Source organism: Melospiza melodia, chromosome 16 (genome assembly GCF_035770615.1).
Source record: "Melospiza melodia melodia isolate bMelMel2 chromosome 16, bMelMel2.pri, whole genome shotgun sequence".
NCBI lineage: Eukaryota > Metazoa > Chordata > Aves > Passeriformes > Passerellidae > Melospiza > Melospiza melodia.
The window spans coordinates 5,881,345-5,900,406 of NC_086209.1; the positions used below are offsets into that span (position 1 = coordinate 5,881,345).

General features: G+C 43.4%; 1 protein-coding gene across 5 annotated transcripts in view; it reads left to right on the forward strand.

Moving 5' to 3' along the window:
* Positions 1-19,062, forward strand: part of HTR2C (5-hydroxytryptamine receptor 2C) — a 222,670-nt gene that overhangs the window by 139,736 nt on the left and 63,872 nt on the right. For all 5 annotated transcript variants that reach the window (XM_063170468.1, XM_063170466.1, XM_063170470.1 and 2 more), the window contains one exon: positions 5,382-5,744. The gene's annotated coding sequence lies outside the window, so the exon portion shown is untranslated. The remainder of the gene's footprint in view (positions 1-5,381; positions 5,745-19,062) is intronic.

Consider the following 19,062-nt stretch of genomic DNA (forward strand, 5'->3'; position numbering starts at 1 on the left):
TGTTTGACTGCACTAAAATTATTATGAGTGATATACTGGGTATAAAACAGGAATGCTAATTGGGCATTAAGCCAGAAGAGAGGTGTCTGAGGGACAGATTGAAGGGTGGTGCTGGCATTTGTCTCATTGTCTATGTGAAGGATTGCAGGAAAAAGGAGAATGGCAGAGGGCAAAGCTGCAGCCATGGGGAATTGCTGTGGGTTTAATGTATTTGCTGTACCCCACTTTGCTGGCTGAGAGCCTGCTTCTGTGCACCCAGTGCCAAACTTCCATGGAATGAAAATTCTGCTGTGGTGGAAAATATTATTGCTGGCTTTTCCTGGCTCTGCTTAATTTTCTTTCCTAAGAGTGTTCTAAAATACTTAAACATCCTATATTGTGTGTGCTGGCTCTTTAGCAGGGAAGGAGCAGTGTGCTCATGCCTTGGGGCTTTGGATGTCACCAGCTGAATTGGTAGAGCAGATTAAAGTCAGATGGATGGCAGTTTTGAAAATCCTCTCTTGGACAGTGCTGAGTTCTTTGGTGTCCACTGGAGAAAATGCAGTTTTGTGTCAAAACTGCTCTTTCTCACCAAAAGAACAGAGAGTTAATCCTCGGCCCTCTTGCGATTGTGTGTGTATGTTGCTCTGCTGTGGGGTGCTGAGTTGGAGTTTTGTGCTGGGCTGTTTATTTCTGGATCAGAAAGTGGCTGTTGGTTGTGAATTAGAGATTTTTTAAATCAGGCCTCCAGAGGTACAGAGCTATCTTCTTATTACCTTTACATACCACAAAGCTGCTCAGAGGAAAACTGAAGCCATACTCTGCAAAATACAAATTTTCCTTTGCTTTAGTTAGTAACATCCAGAATTACCAAAACTGGGTTTAAATATTTATTATTTCTTTTATGGCTTGGTTGGGGTTTTTTGTTTGTTTGTTTTGTGGGAATTTTTGATTGTTTGTTTGTTTGCTTGGGTTTTTGTTTGTTTGGTTGGTTTTTAGGGTTCTATTTGTTGGTTCCCAGTTCTGGAGTAAAGGGCAGACACAGCCTGTCCCCCCACATCAAACTCTGTCCCTTAAACAAAAAAAAAAAATAAAAAAAATCATCCAATACAGTGTCCATGTTGTGTTAAAAATGCAACTACGGTCTATGCAGGCATACTTTCAGAGACTAGAACAAATAGAAGAAATATTTTTACGTGTTTGAGGACTACAAGAGAAAAACTTTGCAGCTGACTAACCCTCGTGCAAGGAATAAGTTTTTGTTTTAAACAAGATTGTAACACTCTTGCTTGAGAAGAATTGTGTGAAGCCAGCACAGGTGACTTTTCTTCCTAAAGCCATAAAAATCTCCATGAGACTCCTTTGTGTCACCCAGAGGGCTCAGGGAGGGAATCCTGAAGGAACTGAACTCAAAATAGAAATAAAAATGGGGGTAAAATTGAGTAAAACGCTCTTCTGTGCCTCAGTCAAAGAAGTTCAAAATTTAGTTAAGTATTCAAGTTTTTTGTAATTTTTTTTGAAAGATAAGTCTGAGTAATTGTGTAGCAGCGTCGACTACAGTGCTAACCTCAGCTTGCAATATACTGAAAAATATATTTATAATGGTAGAGAGTCTAAAATGCTCTAACATTATTCTCCTATTGCATTGGCTTTAAACTTACACTTTTCAAGTGAACAGCAACTTAATTCTTAATTAAAATCACTAAGCAAGTGCAGATTATATTTAATTTAAATATTTATTGACTTTGTTTAAGCGTTCAAAAATAGATTAAACTTTGAACAGCAAAACTGTTAATATCTGAATGATAATTTTACTTCTGAGCCAAATAAAGAAGCTGGTCAGGAATAGAGCTAAGAAGTTGCTGTGATTAAGGAAATAATTTAATGAGAAAAATACAGAGGGCCTTTAAAAATGAGGCCCTCTTTTCTTTACTGGCTCTCCAGTAAAGAAAAATTTTGTTGCATCTGATAGTAATTTAAAGTCTTGCATTTTCTCTAAGCTTTCTGGGAGTTGCAGTTCTTCCTGTTGCACCAAGGTTACACAACTGCAAAAAATATTCAGTGAACCAATAAAAAGATAAAAGCATACCAACCTGCTAATGCCCTTGCATTTTATGATGCTAAACATGTTAAATTGAAGCCCATGGTCATCCCAGTTGATTTCACTAGTCAACACATAAAAAGTTAAGCATGTATGTAAATGTAAACCTTGCACAAAGAGCTTTTTCTCAGTGTTAAGGGTATCCCTATCTGTAAATAGGTCATTTGCAGTCTGATGTTCCCCCAGCAGTATTTGCTAACCCAGAACATCCTTTGGCACAGCATTTTCTGCACTATGGCTCAGCCCCACTGCCAGACCACCAAAGCTTTTTCAAGGACCAGTTCCAACTCCTGGCTTCTCTTTCCTATTCTCCTGTAGGCCACTTTTATTCCCTTTTCATTTTGAGAAACAGCTTCTCTATTGCATTTATCTGTCACATGCCTAAAAGCCTCCAGGTCCTGCAAGCTTTAGGGTGATTTAATGTAACTTGTAGGTTTAATTTTGCAAAAATGCTCATGTTGCCTAAATAACACAGTATGTATGAAATCTTTCAGGGCTGAGTTTGAACCTTCTGGAAGGCTGTTTGGCAGTGTCTCACATTTTTCAGTGTGGCAGAAAGTGCTCCTGAGACTGACAGGCTCTTTGTGCATTCCAGACAGATGTTTCAACACACTTCCCTTGGTTTGTTCTCTGTGTTGTGAAGCCTGAAGAGCTGCAAGACCTTTTCTGCTTTCTCTTTATACTGCTAGGAAGCATTGTGTGAATTGTTTTAGATTGTGTTTCCTGTGTACTTGTACACTTCTGTTTAGGCTGGAATAGAGCATGTGTTTAATTTTTTCTTGGCCTCATTACATTTCATTCCCTGCTTCACACATGGCCTATCCTGTTAGTCCATAAATCTGATCTATTCTAATCACTGTAAATCCTCTCTTTCACCTAGCTGTGTGTCACCAGCAGCAGCAGTCACTTTGGAAATTGCTTTCCTGAGAGGTTATTTTACAAAAGATAGAGGAGGAGGCCCTGTGCAGTGTGTAGGGCTGGGGTTTCTCACTCCTGCAAGGCTCAGAGCAGCTGCTGCACTCTGTGCTCTGTCATGGGCTCATCTCAGCAGCTGGCACTGCTGCAGGGTCACCAGCTTGAGGGAGGGCCTTGGGACTGTAGCACAGCAAAGTCTGCGCTGGGGTTTGTCACTTGTGTGAAGGATAAATTACATCGTATTGGGTGGCCTGGTGAAGCGGAGTTACCAGTTCAGAGCCACTTTTGCTGCAAAAAGGACTTTTTGAAGACAGACATTTTGTGGAACTTGAAAGCAGACAGTGATGCAGAGCCAAGAACCTGCATTGGATGGTCCATCACAGGACCCCCTTAAACACAAACACACTGTGCACATCTTCTGTGCCTCCTGCCTGGCTTCCTTCCCTTTGGAGAGCACTGATGGGCTGATATTTGGTATATTGGTATGACAGTAGGTCTGTGGGTTAGCTGGCATCAATTACATCAGTAATTTTCCCATTTTCTTTGCTTACAGATGTCAGTGCCCTCCCCAAGCTCTTGCTCCCCTGCTGATCCTGCTTTGGGGCTGGTTTGGGGCAGACACTGCTGCAGCCAACACAAATCCACTCCCGGCCTTCCCTGTGCTGCTGCTGCTGCTTTTGCTGCTCCTTCCCCCTCTCATATAGCCCTGGGAAGAGATTTTGGCTTCCTTGGGTTCCTGCACAGCCTCTGCAAGGAGGCTTCCCTGGAGCTGCTCCAGCCCCGGGGTCTGTGTGAGATGTAGGGTGCAGGGGGGCAGTTTTGCCATTTTGTTTTCTTGGCCTGTGCAGTAGGGATGTTTTGGAGCAAGATCTGTTCAGTTCAGAGTGTCAGGTGTGACAGTGGTCACAAGGGTTTCAGGATGAGAGAGAGACAAGAATGTTGACTTCATGTTCAGAAGGCTTGCTTTATTATTTTATGATATATATACTACATTATAACTATACTAAAAAGAAAGAGAAGGGAAAGTTCTTAGAAGGCTAGATAAGCTAAGACTAGAATAAGAATGAATAACAAAAGTCTGTGTCCTGGCAGAGAGCAAGAGCAGCTCTGCCATGAGTGGTCAGTAAATCCAAACATCCACAGGAGACCAATCACAGATGCACCTGTTGCATTCCACAGCAGCAGATAACCATTGTTTTCATTTTGTTCCTGAGGCCTCACAGCTTCTCAGAAGGGGGAAAAATCCTAAAGAAAGGATTTTTATTAAAAGATGTTGGTGAGTCAGGCTTTTCCCTGGCCTGGGCTCCCGTGCTGGATGATTCCCCTTGCCTCTGATTCTGTGTTCCATGATACCTGTAGTGGCTCATGGCCACAACTCACTCTTGCAGAAGGATGCCATCCACTGTCTTGGATAAATAAGTTTAAGATTCATAAGTAAGAAAAACATGACAAATTTGAAATCCTAGTATTTATTTTTCCTGAATCCCTCCACCTTGTTTTTTATTTCCTTCTGATTTTTGACTAATCAGGGAGAGTAAGCAGGGATGGGAACATGCCAGTTTTTGATTGGATTACTGAAGGGCAGTTTGCAAAGCCATGTGACACCACTACAGCAAAATTCAATTACGATGCTTCATAGAGGTTTTAATTGATTCATGTATTTATTTGATTTTGTGAGGTTTAGTAGCTTTTCAATGATCTTTTGAATGTTTCTGGTTTTTAAATGACTCATATTACTTGTCTTTCTAGCCCAGGGGTGCTGCAGCATCATGTGGCATGCTCTACTGGCTTTTTTCAGTCCACTGGTGACTGCTGAAGATATAAATTCTCCCTGTTGCACAGAAATATGCCAGTGTATTCCCTTCTGCTAATTTTTCAGATGTGCTACTTTAATTAACAAAGCTAATGCTTATGGATCTGATTGCTGAAAAGCTCTGGTGACAGATTAAACCTTCCTGTATGGAGCTGGTTTGCTGTGTTTGCAGAGGAACCCTTCAAACCAGTGCAAGTTTGCTTCAGTGGAGCCCAGAGAAGAAATTCAGATTAAACAAACAAGTGAAGTGGAGTGGGGGAGAGTGGTGTGAGCACTTGTCGTGTTTGTATGATGAAAGCTGCTTACACTTGGATATGTTAATTATGGGCAATTTCTCCTTGGTGTTGTGAGGTTTGAATCACTCAGAACTATGTTTAATGATAAAATACTAAAACCAGAACAAATTCTGAGTAAGCCACAGCTGACCAAGCTGTCCAATTAATGGCATTTTGTCTAATGGACTGATTTAATTGGGATGTTTCAAACATACTCTAGAAAAGCCACAGACATTTAAGTTTGAAGCATAAACATTGTTTTCCATTCACCCCTCTCTCTCTCCATCTCTATCCCCAGAGGTCTCCCTGGCATGTGTGAGTCTCCTCCCTGGTGAGCAGCTCAGCCCAGTGCCACCCCAGGCTCCGAGTGCTTTGGGAAGAGCCCACTGAGTTCCTGCTGGGAGAGCCCTGAGCCACCAACCTGCCCAGCTCATCGCCAGCCTGCTCTGGAGCAGCTCGGAGGGGCTGCATCCCCTGTTCCTGCTGTGCTGCCCCATCTGCTGCACCTGGAGGAGAGCTGGGCCTCTGTGGGATCCTCGCCCTGCTCACCCACGGCCGCTGCTGCTCCTGCCCCTGCCAGCTGCTGCTCCACCCGCCAGATGTGCAGGAGGCTGCAGAGAGCTCCCCTCCCTGAGCACAGGTGCTCTCCTTCCAGGAAAAAGTAAGTGCTGCTTACTCAGCAAGGGCTGGGGCAATGTGTAACCGTGTGTCCAGGTGAGGAAACTGCTGCTCCTTGGGAGCAGGGCACGCCAGAATTCTGGCAGGGCTGGGCTGGGAATGTTCCAGCTCCAGCACGCTGCTCCTAATTTGCCTGGCAAGGCGGCTCTCCCAGATGAAGTGAGATGTGGTGAAGCCAAAATTCTCTTCAGGAAGCTTTATTTGGTTAGAAATGCTTTGTTACCAAATACTGCTTCTGACTAATTCTAACTTTCAACTCGGCTCAGTTCACCTCTGTCTTTGTTTTAAATTCAGTGGTACTTTACACAAAGTGTTCTCATCAGCCAAGCCACTGCTGCATTGGCACACAGGGTAGTTTAGTGCTCATCTGTCTCATTTCTTTACTGTCCAAGATGAATCTCAGGGGACTGAAGCTCTGAACCAAGTGGCTTCAGGCTATTCATCTGGAAAACAGAGCCACTTAGTCCTTTGTAAAGAAAATAATTTGGTAATCAGTGCAAGAGGCCAGTCTCTAAGCTAACCCATTTGGAAAAATTGCCAGTGCAGTAACTACAGACATTTTATGACAATAATACTGATTATGTCCTTCCATTATTGCCAGAATTTCTTCTCCTCTGCAACTTCAGGACCGAGTTGGTTTTGCCCCATCTTCTATGATCCTGTGCACTAGTAATGTTTTTTAATTTGAGATTGGTGCTGCAGGGCTGGACATTGAGCTGCTGCAGTGCAGTGAAGGCACTGGGAGGTGAGGAAGACGCTGCTGCCCTCCCAGCCCTGTCCATCCTCCCTCAGGGCCCTGATCTCTGCTCTCCTGTACAAAGGGAAGAAGGGGCAGTTTGGGGGTGTTTGCCTGCAGCCCCTGCCTGCCAGCCCACACAATGCACAGCCCAGGCTCCAGGGGTCTCTGGTGTCCTTCCCTGCCCTCCAGCTGTGCCAGTTCAGGGCATTCTCACCCAAACACACAAGGTTAGCCCTCTCTTAGGCTGTACACTATGTTCTGCTAATTAGATATATGTGGTGAGTCTTAGAACTTTAATCGAATCTCAGACTTCAGGCCCTTATCTTAGAGGTTTTCCTTATTCTCTGTGCAAATGGGAAGATGCTTGTGGTCCTGAGCACATTTAGCAGAGTTGTTTCTGTACCTTCCAGCCAGGAAGGATGTCCTGCAGTGCTGGAGTTCAGCCAAACACAAAAAATACTGATTTCATTTTGAAAAATCTTTCTGGCAAACATAAAGTTTGGGGTGAAACACAGCATAAAATAAAGTGAAGGAGAGACTGGTCTGTAGATATAATGTTAATGCAAGGTTTTGGATGGATAGTTTATATTTTTGCTTTTATTTGGTTTGCCCATGGTTTGCAATATTTTGAAAGCTTAAGGATTATGGTAAAGGATCATGTTCCTCTATCTGTGCTAGTGAGATACTCAGTGCTCCCTATCAACAGTTACATGTCATTTAGGGAAAATCCCTGCAGAGGTGTACTATCCTGGTTTTTTTGCTGTTGGCTGCTACATGGAAAAGATGTGGGGCTAAATTTCCCACCAAGTGGGAGCAGGGGGACAGGTTATTGCATGTCTCCATTTCAAACCCCGGAATCTCCAGGCACCACTTCCCCCAGCAGCTCACAGCAAGGCAGTCCAGACTCAGCACACAGATCAAATCTACTGTTTTGCCATCTTGGTTTCATGTGCTAAAGGTTACTGCCAAGTTCAATTAAATACATGGAAAAATAAAAGGAGGAGCAGAAGTGATGTGCCTTGAGGTACAGAAGCCTTTATGGTGCTCCTCGCAGGCTCAATTACATTGCTGGCAACTATTTTCAGCACTGTTTTTGAGAAATGTTAGTGAGGAGAGAGCAGAAAGAAAATAATTTGAAATTGATGTGCCCTAAGGGCTCATCTAGAAGATTTTCACTAGCTTCATAAACACTCTGTACACCTAACCTAAAAAAAGATAGCGAAATTGTTTATCTCCTTTGCATGGTCTTGTCTTTCATCCTCTTGATTTTTCTTGTACTATCCTTGTCCTTTAAAATTCAGAGAAATGTTTTGAAGTTTACATACTATAAAATCAGTAGCTATTTGAAGGATGTTTTGAGCAGCACTTGAGCAGAAAGACAAGGTCTGCAGACAAGGTCAAGGCTCCAGGGAAGTCTCAGTGGTGATTGGAGCCTTGTGAAGTCTCAGACTGCTGCAGCACATCCTCCTCCGATGGGTGGGATTGATTTGTTGGGCTTTGACCAAAAATTAACAATAAAATAACTTTCTGGTGGGGAGACAGAAAGCTTTAACATCACCAAACTCGTGGATTTTAACAGTGAAGAATTGTAATTTTGGAGAGGGGAAACTATTTCCACAAAAAAACCCATGGTTGCTGTCCAGCAGTGAAAACGCTGTGAAGAACAACACAAGCTGTGTCTGGGGGAAGCATTTCTCAGTGACAGCTGCAGGAGAATTGCTTTGTGCTTTTCTCAGGAGAGAAAACACCTGTGTGCTCCACTGATGGTGTCCAGGACTCACTGCCTGCCCTGGAGGTGGGGATGTCCTGCTGGCCCTGCTGTCTCTGGACCAGGAGCAGGGGAAGCCAGCTCCAGCTGGATTTTATACAGAGCCATTTGTTCCCAAAAGTGCCAGCAGATTTAAATGACTGCTGCAGTTGTCAACAAGTTCCCCCTGCATATTCTGTAATGATTAAGGTCCTTAGAGGTTTTGGACTGCTTATGTTTCTCCGTGTCGCTGCAGATTGTGAACATAAGGCTTGCATCGAGTGATTTAAATAATTAATTGACAGGCAGAGGTTCCTTTCCTTCTGTGCACTTTGGGTAGGGACATTCCTGCTGATTCCACATTTGAATCACAGAATATTCTGAGTTGGAAGGGACCCCAAGGATCAAAGAGTGTAGGGCACGGAGGGATCAAACCCAGGCTCTGACCGAGTGAGCTGTGCCTGTGTCCTCTTGTGCAGAAAAGGACAGGTAGCTGGATGTGAACTGAAAACTTGTCACTTTTTGCCCTTGACACACACAGTTGCTCTCAGAAGCAGCTGGTGCCTTGCTGCTCCCAGCACCAGAGTGCTTTGTTTGATGACTTAATCAGCATGTTATTCCATTAGGTACCATTTGTGGGTTCGAATGCAGATTTAGGATGATTGTTTTTGTAATTTAAAATAGAAAGGTAATTTCTTCAAATTCCAAACATGCCCATGGTGAGATAGGCCATGTCCTGTTCCTGATTTGCTCTGAGACCAGGTCCAAGCAGGCTGTGTGCCTTGTCTGAGCAGTGCAGGGCAGTGGCTTTGCTGTCATTGCACCAAGGCATTCATGAAGGTACAGACTGACAGTAGGCCCAGTGTTTACAGAGCTTTATTTCTGAAAAAGAGAGAAAAGTGTGAGTCCTTCTGCTCCATTACAAAGACTGTTGCTTTTTATGCTGAGCAGAGATGTGCTTGTGTTTTTGTTCCCCCTCTGGAATGAATTGAAACTCTTTAATGACAACTGAATTAAAAGCTTCTTCTCCATATATTTTATGATATTGCAAGAAGCCTTATCTGGTACATTCCAGAAGAGACTTTTCATCCAAATTTACCTTCTGCTGTTCTTGATTCTAGCTGGTACTAGACACTTCAACAGATCCAGTATATTCAGGTTTTTTGGAAAATATAGAAAGGTACATTTCACATTATTGACCTTTGATTTGGCAGTGGATGTGGGTTAGGTTACACCTTACATTTTCTTTTGAAAGGGATTGCAACTTTTTCTTTTTTGCAAAAAATTCAATTGCAGCAAAGTGAAGGCCAGCTTTTCATGGGACCTGACCTTTTATTGTTTGGGCTTCCTTCTCACCTTGCTCTCAGGGGTTTTTATGGCCACAATTTCACTGTGCTTACAGTGCATGGGACCAAACCCTGACTATTATGCTTATGCTGAAGATCTTGAGAGCAAGCTTGCTTTGCAGGAGACTCAGGAGTGTTAACAGTTGGTTTCCAATCCTGCATGTACAGTTTAAGTATTAATTTGGCTGCTACACTGCCCTAAAGCTGCAGCATTAATCAGGAGTTAATCAGTAATCCTGTCTTTCACAAACTTTTGTAAGTTTACAGAATTAGAGCTTTCTCTGGCAAAGAAATTTCTTGATCTTGTTAACAAGGAAAACCAGAAGCTTAAAGCTGACAAAAACACAGTGCTGTTGCTTGGATTTTGATTTTATTTTGAATTTCTGTTGTCTGATCATAGCATGCTTCCTCAGTTTGCAGGCAAGGACATGAATGAATTTCATCCACAGCCCCAGGTTTGCTCCAGCCTCTGCTGGGGACACTGGGTGTTCTCAGACAGTCATGTTCCTTATCTCCTTCCTTTTCTCCCTTGTCTTCCTAACAAGGAGTGCCCAATTGCCTCTTAATTGGCTTCTTTCTTTTAATGGACCATCTCCCCTTCTGGATGGCAGCAGTGCTGACCTGCTTTCACTTCTGGAGATGCACGTTGTTGTAGCTTGTTTGAGACAAGCTGTTAAAAAGAAAAAAAGAGAAAAAGAAATTCGAATTTATCTGGCTTGTGGGTAAGCAGGATCTTAAATGCTGCAATTTGCTTCACAACTCCCTTTAATGAGCAGGAGGGGGCACCTAGCTGTTTTCTTTAGCTTAGGAGCTCGAATCTATCCCATATAGACAGGAATGTAAGTATTTTTTCCTAATGTCTATTTTTTTGTGCTGATTTTTACACATCCTGGGCAGGTCAATCAGTGATTTTGAGTGCAATGTGTGATTATCACATAACAGAGGTCACCTGAGGCTGTGTTTTGAGCTGAAGACGGGGTGTGCTCGCTGTACCTTGAGAGATATTCCTTTCAGCTCACTGCTCAGCAGACCTTTCCAGAGGCTTTTCCTGGTTTATTTTATTCTTGGCTTCTCCTGACACCCACAAGTGGCTGCAGGAAGATGGGTGATCTGCATTGCATAAGAGCTGTCAGCAAGCAGGGCTCCCTCCCCTCCCTGTGCCCACCCTGCAGGACCCTCACCAGATCCACTCCAGGGATGGGAATGACTCAGTGCTCTGGAAACTTGTGGGGGGATTCTTCCCTGAGAGCAGCAATGGATTAATGTCAGCCAAAAACCAAAAAGCTTCTGCTCCTGAGAGTTATTTCTGTCCATTTGGCAGTGTGCTCTCTCCCTCAGTTAAACACCACAGAGCCCTGGTGTTCCAGCAGAGCTGGTGCTGCTCAGACCAGGTATGGAATAAAAGCTGCTGGGTTAAAGAGGATGTGTGACCACACACAAGGACTTGGGTGCTTATGGAGACGACTGCTGCAGTCTATTCTTAAATACACTGGTTTTATAACCGGTACTTGGAAGAGCCTGGAGAGGCTGGGAGCATTATTGTCCCTGTCTGACCTCTGGCTGGGTTTAAGAGACTCTCTGAATTCACACCTTGCCATTCTGCATGGCAGCAGGAGACGTCAGGAGACCCTGCTTGATGCCGAAGCAGCTGATAGATTCAAGAGAAATGCCATTAGAAGGCAGCTTGCTATTATAATGGGAAGGCAGCACAGGCCCCATCTTCAGACCTTGTACAATGTCCTTGGGTTGGCCTTGTGGAGGTGTGAGGTGATCTCTGCAGGATTTCATGCTGTGATTTTGGCTTTGGATTGCTGATGGCCCCAGACCACGTCAAGCATATTGTCACTGCGGCCTGGGCAGTGGCTCAGGGGCCATCACAGAGCAGAGATTTGGCTGAAATTGTGCAGATAAAACAGCAGTATTTATGTAACTATCCATCACCCAGCACAATTCCTTGCCTCGCTATCAGGCCAGTGAGGTTTTCTTATCACAATCCTTGTTGCCATTGTTGTGTTGTGTAGGAATTAAGATAGGACTCCTGAACTAGGGATAGACAACTTCCTACAACATTTGCCATGGCAACACCTGTACTGGAATAAAGAGTGCTCAGTACTTAAGATTGTGTTTAATATCCTGCTCAGTGACCTTTTTAAGAGAGCTGAAAGTGCTAATGGCAGGGTAGTCTGTGAAAGGATATGTGCTTTTAATCAGCTTCCCAATGGTAAGATAATAAAAGCCATAATCCTTTCAGGATTCTGCTTCTGTGATCTCTATCTCTATTTTCCAAGGTCACTGAAGGAGTAAGTAGAAGGGAAGATAAGGGAAGATAAGCTTCCAACGAGAGGAACTGTAGAGAAGTGAAAAACATCACACCCACCAGATTGTTCTGCCTCCAGCTCACAGTGAGGCAGTCATACCATGCAGGGAACAGACCCAGTGGTTTCACAGGGCACAGCAAATTTCCAGTGCAGCATGAACTTCAGCTTGTGATCCCATTATTTGATACTTTTAGACTGAAAATTCGGACTTTTTCTTCTTAACAAAGTGTTTGGCTTGAAAGAAGGGAGGAAATTCTTTTTATAGTTGATGGCTCTGCTTTGGTTTGGCTTCAATGATTTTTTTAGTTTCTTTAAAACCTCTGCAGAAAACACTCCACTTACCCCAAAAAATATCATCTGCTGCAGGTAAACAGAAAACCTATCAACCATTCTTGGTGAATTTTTTTTAACATAATAGGTTGGATGCAGCAGCAAAAAAGTGTCATTTAAATATCCAAAGTTGTTTCTGTGGTGAGCTCCACCCCTCAGTGGCAGCAATCCATTTCCCCTTGACTTCTTTGGGCTCTGTGTACAAGAACCCGCTCAGGCTCCTTCCAGTGGTGCCCAGTGACAGGACAAGGGCAATGGGCACAAACTGAAACACAGGGAGATCCATCAGAACAGCCGGAGAAGTTCTGTGAGGGTGACAGAGCCTGGAGCAGGCTGCCCAGAGAGATGGTGGAGTTTCCTTCTGAGAGACCCAAACCTGCCAGGATGCCCTCCTGTGACACCTGCTCTGTGTGAACCAGCCTGAGCAGGGGGGTTGGACTGGATAAACTCCACATGTCCCTTCCAACACCAGCCACTCTGTCATTTGGTGAGCAAGCAGCAAATTTTATTCTCCTGCATAGAAAATGCACTGCATTTTTGTCCAGGCCTGGTTTTTCTTTCTTCAATGTTGCTATAAGTAAAACAAGCAAGTCCTGGAACACTAAATAATTATTTAGGTAGGTGTTTTGGTTGGTGATAAGACACAGCAAAGTCCCAGTTTGTAGTACTGGGTTTATTTTGGTTGCCAGAGCCCAGCACTGCCTTTCCAGCAGAATTCTTGTCCATAATGTTCTGTTCCTCACCCAGGTGATGTGGGCTCTGCAGCAGCAGTGCCTGGGTGGTGGAAGGGCTGCCTGTGATGGGCAGGGTGTGCAGGAGGGCAGCCTTGGTCCCCACGTGCTGGGTGGGTGCAGAGGAGATGCAGACATGGGGATTGTGGGCACCAGGATCAAGCACTGCTTTCACATGCCAGAAGGAACCTTGGCATCTAATTGGAACTTGTCACACCAAATCAACCACAAAATTTAAACCCTTATGATTCCAATATTTTTCTTTGATTTGCTGGCCATGTATTTGTTCTCTCTAGAGCATTGCTGTCTGTGTTGAAGCCTGGTTTTATTGCATACTGGGGCACAGTAATGATTTTTTTTTTTTGGTGTACCATGCTGTGAACATCCAAGCCAAATTGTTGACAGTCTTAATGTGTTTTGGAGCAAATGCATTTCCTGAGGAACAATGTGTTCCACCTTATCCTTCAGTTAATACATCAATTCTTCTGCCTCAGGCAGAGATAGTTAGGCTCGTGTCTCTTGGTTGTTGCTTTTAATTTGAATTCAGTTATGGACATTGAAGAAACTGCCTCAGACATTACAATTGCTTTAAATTCACAACAGAAATGGTCCATGAGCCATCAGACTGTTTTCAGACATTCACACTGAGTGCTGAAATTCAGGCATCGAGCTTAGGCTGTGCCAGGCAGCTGCAGTGTTGCACAGACAGCAGTGATATTCAGGTTGCATTGTAGTTGAATAAGATGGGTTGAGCTCCTCTGCTCAATTAACTGCTGAGCATTTAGCTGCTCTTAAAAGGAAGGGTCCTCTTCAGGTTCCCCCACCCTGCCTTAACTCATGGCTCTATGATCCCACCACTCCTCTTGCATTAATTTTTGCCTTCACTGAATCCATTAGTGACTATTTCAACTCATTAATTAGCTGGGATATTTCCCAGCTGAGAAAAAACAATAAAATAAAGACAGAAAAAAGGAAAAAGGCTAGTGAGCTGATACAGCTCATTCCAAAGTGCTGAATTTCAGGCATGATGAATTTCCAGTCCAAAACATGCCCAAAATCCTGTTTTCCCTCAGTGTCTGATGGCACAGCGCTGAAGCATGAAAGTTCTGTGAAATAGTCACGACTGTCTTAATTTCGCCATCTCCTCTGTCTCTCTGTTACTGCTTCTAGTCTGACCAGCAGAGTGATTACCAAAGAGTTCCAGTTTGATGGAAAGGTGTGCTTTGCTCTGGTGGCTGAGCTAAAAGAGTGAAAATCTTGGGTGTATTCAGTCCAGGCTTTCTGGAGAGAGAATCCAGGATGAACCCAGCTGGGGCATTGTGTCTGCTCTATTGCTTCTCCCAGGTTTTATTTCCAAGATATCAGGCCTTGATTTATCTGCTTTTAAAGTGAACATAAGTGTGTTTACATGTTGTACAGATACTGTGTGTCTGAAAAGCTGCTTGAGAGCCTGAGATAATAGAGAAGCTGTGTAAGAACTTGTAATGAAGGAATCATGCAAAATTAGCTGTTAGGCTTTCTGTAAGAGTTTTCCTTCGAATATACCTATATATTGGTGTTATAAAGATACTTTGAGATATAGTCTGGTGAATTAGTTCACCTGAAGAATGTCTAAAATGTAGTCCCATTTCTCTCTAAGACAAGCTGATTTCCAAGATGCAAAGCCAGGTTGTGGTGTTCTCCATTTTGCTCTTTCTTTCCCATCCAGTTTGACAGCTTGCATGGCTCCTGCCACTGGCCAGGTAGGAAAGTGGGAGGCTGGCTGTGTTGGTCACAGGACACCTTCAAGCTTGGCTTAAAGCAAGACTTGCTGAGCATTTTCTGGGGAGGCCTCTCCACCATGACCCTGCACTTGCTGTGCAGCTCACCAGAGCTGCCCTGGCCCTGTTGGATGGGTCCTGGGGCTCCTGAAAATCCATCAGTGTCATCAGGATGTGGAGCTGAGCTGATTAGTCATGCTGATTTACAGCAGTGACTAATAGTTGGTGAACTTCTGGGTGCAATCTGAATTTTGGGCAAAGCTGTTTGCTCTGTGGCACTTGCCTGGTTTTGCATATGATTGAAAGAGAGCGGCCTTTCATCTGTAGGTGAAGCAATTTTGGCTGCCCTGTGACAGCTTCTCACAAGGATACTGGGACTTGAGACAAACATGAATCAATTGGCTTCTGAGAAAAATTCTGAGAACTGGCTCTCTGCCACTCTGCCTGGAAATGGGACAAAAGTAATATCATTGCTCCATTCTCTTTCACTTTGCTGAGAATTTTTCTGGCCAAAATCCTCAGGCTAGAAAAACAGTCCACAAAACCAAAGGGAAAAAAACCCTCAGCAATGTGGTTTTGTTGTCAAAAATGACAGGATTCAGGGTGACTGACAAAACCCCTCAGTTCTTGGCTTTTCTTGGAGAACTGAAGCAGAGGAATATGGATTGAACAGTCAAGTGCTAATCTGTGAGGAGCAAGTGGTGTGAATTCTGCCTCGGGAGGAGCTGTTGGTGGGCTGGGGATCTGGAACTGCTCACACCCAGCAGCTTCACTCCCCAGCACTCACCCAGAACCTCCTGACCTGAAACCTGGGCTGCAGGGAAGGTGCTGCTTCAAAGATGTGGTTTCAGGTTATTTAATCTGTGAAAATTTAGTGTGTGAAAGAGAGGGAGGGGTCAGGACAGGAGAGGAATGGAGCAGGAGTTTGGGGAAATTCTCCAAATTGGGTGGTTGAAGGCTGGGACTGCACCTATGGGCAGCAGAGGTGATTGTTTGACAGAGTGGAAAATAATTTATTTTAATGATATGAACACACTTTAAAAAAGTTTTAACAAGTTCTCAGAAGGCGATTAAGGGAGTTCGTGCAGTCAGCAGTGGGGCAGAGCCCCTCCTGGAGCTGGTGTGACATGTGGAGCAGTGTCACCTGCTGGGCTCTGATGCCAAAGCTGTGACATTCCCCTGTGGAGTTAACCTCTGGCAGCTGAAGGTCTTTGCCTCTTTCAGCACCTTAAGTTTTATCTAATTTATTGAGAGGATTAATTTGTTCATTTTTCATAGCATTTTAGAAGATACAAAACTAGGCTGGTTTCTGTGTTATCACTGGAATGTAAAAATACATTTTTCAGGGTCTTTTAGCTCAATAGCACATTTTTATTTTCCTTTTTATTTTTCCATTCTTGTTTAATTCATTTTGGATTAAAAGGATACCTCTAGAATTAAGTATGTTCTTGCCCGTTTAAAATCGTTTATTAATAATATATTTGGACCTTGAACAGAGATTAAATGTTATTGTATTATTTACTTTAAGGCAGCTTAAAAAATGTTAATTGTGAGAAAATCCTGCCTCGAGTAACTAAGGCTGTAATTCTAAATGAAAGTGATTTAGCTGATCTCATAAATAATTAGTGAAATTGTAAATCAGAGAGATGCTGATTTATTAGCATCTGGTTTTAGATTGTGAATGTAAGAAAATATGAATGGGAAGAGGATGCTGGAAGTATATCTGTTGGAAAGTAATTATTAGAGAGAGTAAAAGTAATTTATTCAAGATTTAAGATGTCCTTAGCTGACATTATTCAATTTTTTCCCACAGTGAAACAGTGCTAGGGAAAGATTTCCATTGTTATGAAATGAAAGTGGGGGTCATCAAAACTGCTTTGAGGGCCATGAATTGTTGAATAAACTTAGATGAATCAGTAGCTTGTATTGAATAAGAAAAAATGATTTTATTGATTATTCTCTGGATAATCTCTCTGGACAGTTTTTTCATCTGGGATTTTGGGGATTGCATCATAGAACTGGTGAGAGCAAGATGAGGTAAATGAATTGAAACACAGCAAAAACTGAAGGAAAAGCTTGTCCCACCCACTGCAGGGAAGAAACTTCATACCAGCATTAATTTCTCTTAGTTTGGTATCTCAAATACAGCACACACTGTGCTTTGCAGCTGCTTGGTGTGAGCTGTTAGATGCTTCTAACTCTTCTTCCACTCTTCTTCCACATGCAGGGTTTTCTTCATGGTGTTTGTGGGCAGCTGGTTATTGTGTTTGCTGGGATGTGCCCATGAAGGAGGGAATGATGAATCTGACTCCATGTTCTCAGAAGGCTAATTTAATACTTTATTATACTGTATTATATTAAAGAATACTAAACTATACTAAAGAATACAGAAAGGATACTTACAGAATGCTAAAAAGATAATAATGAAAACTTGTGATACTTTCCAGAGTCTCAGCTTGGCACTGATTGGCCAAAGAGTGAAAACAACTCACAGCAGAATCCAATGGAACAATCACCTGTGGGTAAACAATTTCCAAACACATTCCAATGGAGCAAAACACAGGAGAAGCAAATGAAATAAGAATTGTTTTCCTTTTCTCTGAGGCTTCTGGGATTCCCAGGAGAAAAATCCTGGGCAAAGGGATTTTTTCAGAGAATGTGAATGCCCCAGTTGGTGATGTGGCTTCTGATGCTCACTTTTAATCCTGAAAATGCATGAAGTGCTTCCTTCATCTCCCTCTTCTTTGTGCAGAGTTACCTCAAGGCCAAGAGCTCTCTCTGTCCGTGGGTCCTGGACCCTTTGTTGTGTTTTCTCTCCCCTGTCCAGCTGCAGAGGGGAGATGGAGAAGGTCTGGAGGATCCAGACATCCAGCCAGGCATCCAGCCAGGGCCAACCCACTGCTGCTTGATCTGTGAAGGGCAGGAATGACAGGATCCATGGCACTGTGTGCCTAGCAGGGGTCACTTTGTGCTAAAACAATGTCTGGGAATCTGATATGAAACACCAGAAGAAATCCCATTGCTGTAATAATTCTTTTAAAGTGTTGGCTCTGCAAGAGATCCCTTGCAAACCAGGACCTCTGCTGTTTTCACAGAGCCTCTTTCTCATACATTGCTGTGCCTTAGAGAGCAGAGAAGGATGTTGATCTCATCTGTTTGGAGACTTTATTCTTATTCCTAGCAGTGGGGTGGATCTCCATTTCACATGGTCCTTTCCACCCTCTTGCACCCCTAAAAGGTTTTCTCCCCACAGTGATTATTCTGTTCTCTGAGCTGCCTTTTGGTGAGCAAGCAGAAGTTGTGTGCATGTGGAAAAACTGAATTTTAGGTGCCAAACCAGACTTTGGGCAATTGAGATGAGTGCACTGAGCCTCTGAGCCTGAGCTGGAGGCGAGGGATTGCAGGGTGCTGAGCTGAGAACTCAGTAATGCATCCTGAAAGTCCTTGGAAAAAAGTGTCAGAGACACCATTGACTTAAGATCTGTGGGAAGCTGTTTTTAGCTCTTGCTCATGATGTTGGCATAAGCTGCAGATGGCTGAGTTTTTTGTCCTCTGCTTTGTATCTGGTATGCAAGGAATACTTTGCTCAGCCTGTAGTGAGACAGTGCTGTCACTGCAATGATTCATCACCTCACTGTTGTTCTCTACATGATTTGTCAACCTAAACCCAACTTTAAGAAAATGCCCAATAGGTTTACAGGATGGGAAAAACACTCAGTAAAGAAATGAGCTCAGCAGATAATTAGAGATTGTGCTCATGGCTAATACATTATGGAAATGGCCAGTTCAGTAAATATATGTGGCTAAAATTCAGAAGTACTCAAAGGTAAATTAACAAATAGCAATGGTCTAACCATTCAATTTGCCCCAGTGTAGCCCCTGAATCTCTGTGAGCAAATGTTTATGAGCAGAATTAGCCCGTTTGGCTATGCAGTCTATACATTGTGTCCTTGCTTCCATTTGCAGTAAATTTGCACAAACCCTCTGTATTACAGCATTGTACACACAAATCCATGCCCTGGGTCTGCAGGGTGTTTGGTGATGCACAGGGTAGCTTGGTGCAGAGGCCAAACTTCAGACTAGTTCTTGAAGAGGTGACCCAACAAGGGAACTGCAAAGCTGTGCTCAGGTTCTGCAGTTGTGGTTTTGAAGAGCAAAGTCCCAGCTCTCTCCTTCTCTATTTACTTTTTCAGTACCCTCATTGAAAAACTGGGGATATTTGGAAAAACTAAGACTGAGCTTGCTTCCTTCTTTAAGGGTTCCCTTTATTTCATTGGCCCTTTTAAGAGTAACTAAATGCATCACAATATACTTCCAATAGCCCTCTGAC